We start from the raw sequence: 3,665 nt of genomic DNA on the forward strand, positions 1-3,665 counted from the left end.
ACACATGGGAGAAAGTTTAGAGGAAAGCATGCTCACATTTGCAAAGGACACACAGGGTGTGCTGAATTCATTCAGCGACTTATGGCTGCACATGTGAAGCACCCACCAGACCGCTCGCTAGAGATTCAGTACTAGGCCTTCTTCAGAGGCTGGGCATGTAGACCCTTTTTGCCTAGCACGCACCACAATTCCAGACCCTCAAAGGGGAAGGAGGTGTTCAACAAAAGCAATATGTCACACTTTAGGCACTAGGAACTTATTTTTGTTATTTGGGAAATGGTGGGAACCTTCCCCAAATCCAAATCGCCAAGTATGGGACACAACCTGAGACACAACCTTGTAATCAGGCCTTTTAGAAGATGGTAGTTTTAGGCCTCCATGTCAGCAATCAGGTCTATTTTTATCTCCACTTTGTATATGAAAAAGGAAGCTTAGAGAAGTCAACTAGTCACTCAGCTAGCAAATGGTGGCACTGAGAGGAACACACAGGAATTGTTGTCTCAGTGCTGCTGTGGACCTCTTTTTAACATAGGCTTGGGCAGCCTGAGAAATGCAAGTCACATTTAATAAATACAGAAAACTATTTCATACATGAAGAAAAAAAAAACAAAGAAAGCGCATTATACGTGTGACTTCTTAGACAATATCTAAAACTGACGAAAGATCTTAGAGTTTTGATTTTCTCCAGACCCTGGAGCTAGTGGGCTAAGTTTACACAGGAAAACAGGATTTAATCTAGGTATTTGAAGCAGAAAGAAATGAACAGGGAGTTTCTTATTGGCCGCCCTCTGTGGCTCTTCACAGTATGCCTGGGCTGTGAGACGCATCCTCAGGGTAATGTCACTCCCTGTTCTTGGGAGAATCTGAAGTCTGACTTCCCTGACTCTCTCCCTCCAGCTCTTCTTAGTGTCAATCACAGACCATCCCAAAAGGGGAGCCTGTCACTTCCACTCACACTGTTCCAGAAGAGTGCCAACTTGACTGCAGGCTCTTTCCCTCCTTGCTTGTGAATTCTGGTCACCACGCTGTATATTTATTTCAAGGGACAAGAAAAGCAGGATCCTGATAGAAATACACGCCCCCCCCCCCACCAACAGTGTTCCATCTGAGTGATGTAGTCCCGCATCTGGTAAGCACAATGAAACAAAGGACAAGAGCAGCCTCACAGCGGGCAGCGACGCCGCCTCTCTCTCAAGTTGCAGATGAAAATATTTAAAAACTGTCCCGACAAAAAAGTGCAGATCTGAAAGGATTTTTAATGGTTTCACTCTGTGACTCTGACAGCCCACAACACGCTGCCTCTCTCCTCAGTGGCCAGTCTGCAGCAACCAGTTCTGCAGGCTCTGAGCTCCCCTTCCTCTTCTTAGGGCCAGGCTTTTGTTTGCTGCTTTTAGGTTCATGACATCTTAAATCCCTACTACACGCAGACCATAAAATTGTGAGTGATATAAGGTTGAACTGCACTGGGGAAAAATTAGAATATAAGATTAAAGTTCAGTGTTATCTGTGGACTTAAGATGTAAAAAATTTAGATCAAAATTAATTAGGCAATTTAGTGACTTATTGAAACCCTGTCTCAAAATTTAATTTTTTTTATTTAGAATTTCACATGGCTTGGAAACTCCCTGTTCATTTCTTTCTGCTTCAAATACCTAGATTAAATCCTGTTTTCCTGTGTAAACTTAGCCCACTAGCTCCAGGATCTGGAGAAAATCAAAACTCTAAGATCTTTTGTCAGTTTTAGATATTGTCTAAGAAGTCACACATACAATGCACTTTCTTTGTTTTTTTCTTCATGCATGAAATAGTTTTCTGTATTTATTAAATGTGACTTGCATTTCTCAGGCTGCCCAAGCCTATGTTAAAAAGAGGTCCACAGCAGCATTGAGACAACAATTCCTGTGTGTTCCTCTCAGTGCCACCTGGGGCTATAGCTCAGTGCAAGGCTCTTGGTTCAATCCTCAGTATAAGAGTTCTATGTTGGGGTAAGATTACATATTAGAATAAAAGATGCTCCTAGCAGCACTGTCCTTCAGAAGTACAAACTTAAAAAAAAAAAAAGAAAAAAAAAGAGGAAGTACAAACTTAGGGGTTCTGTATCAGGAATAGGGCAGCGGCCAAATACATTATCTCTGACCACGTCACAGCCTGTATCATGCTTCTCCTGAGATCCTGGGCCCATTTCCCGGCAGGGCTCCCAGAATCCTTTTGCACCTTTTTCCCTGTAGCACTGGGAGGTCTGCACTACATGGAAAGGATTTCACATTGCTCCAATTTTCCAAGTTCTCTCATATAGATTTGCTTTGGGTTCCTGTTGTCGCTACTGATTATCTTTTAAAAGAATCATCTGACCTACTTTATTTCCAATTTCTCAGTTTTCTAAAATTCCAGTCACGAAGCACCGCTTTCCTTTTCTTCTTACATCCTGAGGGTTCACTTTCACAGTGGATTTGTGGCACTCCTGAAGGCAGCGTTTGTGACTGGCTTTGAAAAGTGGTGAGTTGTCAGCTGCAGGGAGTAGCTTCAAAGTGTGTGGGTGGCTTCAGGCACTCAGGGCAGGCAGTCCCTCAGCTCCACACTGCTGAGCGGAGTAAGAGTGCAGGAGAGAAGGGGCTGCTCCCTGCACGACTTTCAAGACCTGAACAAGCAGAAGGAAGAGGAAACATACATGCATGCACACACACAGACTGATTCTTCCCAAACAATACATGATTATTTGAAGGCATGCAATAGAAACAGAGGGAGAAGGATGCAAAATGTAGGAACAAAGAAAATAGAATTTTGTACTAGCAAATCAAAATCAGCTACACAGTACAGGACAATACATCTTTAAAATGCAATTTTCCGGTAAGAGACAATCTACTTAGATTTGGGAAGAAGTCTTTGAAATGAAAAGGGAGCTACAACTCTTGATGCAGATTCTGAAATAAATAGAATCTAATCTAGGAAGTTTAACCTTCTCATCCACTGTCTGATTTAACCCCCTATTAATCTTTCAACAAATTGTCACAAACTTGGTGATTTTAAATAACATAAGTTTATTCCCGCAGAGTTATGAAGCCTAGAAGTTCAACATAAGCATTACTGGTTTCCATTGAGGTGGCTACAGGGCTACACTCCTGGAGAAGCCAGGGAAGAATCCCATCTTCACCTTCCCCAGCTCAGGGACTGGTAATGTTCCTGGACAGTGGCCACATCACTTGGATTTCTCCCTCCAGGATGAAGCCACCCCCTCCTCTTCTTTCTGTCTCACCTTCTGTCTTCTGAAGCCTTCCTCAAAAGATATATATGATGGCCACTACCCACTGTTCTGCCTATGTGACCTCGCTGATTCCTTGCTCACCTCCAATCTTAGCTTTGAGAACTAGATGACCAAAAGCCAGAGTCCCCGTTCAAGTAGGGGAGGTAAAGCAGGCTGGATCTAAGGCTGCTGGAAGGACTGACAGACCACCTCTGATTTCATTACAATTCTATCTGCATGCTAAACCACACACCCTTCAGCACCAAGATATTAACAATTGCTGTGACAATGACGGGGGAAACTATCTTAAGAGGAACAAAAAGAGATACAGCCTGAATTTCCAGAAAATCTCCACCTCATCCCTAAAAAAAGAATGAATATTCCTATTTTTCCCTTTATTTAGTTGCATTCACTTTCTTTCTTT

This window comes from Octodon degus, unplaced genomic scaffold (assembly GCF_000260255.1).
Source record: "Octodon degus isolate 3935 unplaced genomic scaffold, OctDeg1.0 scaffold00004, whole genome shotgun sequence".
Taxonomy (NCBI): domain Eukaryota; kingdom Metazoa; phylum Chordata; class Mammalia; order Rodentia; family Octodontidae; genus Octodon; species Octodon degus.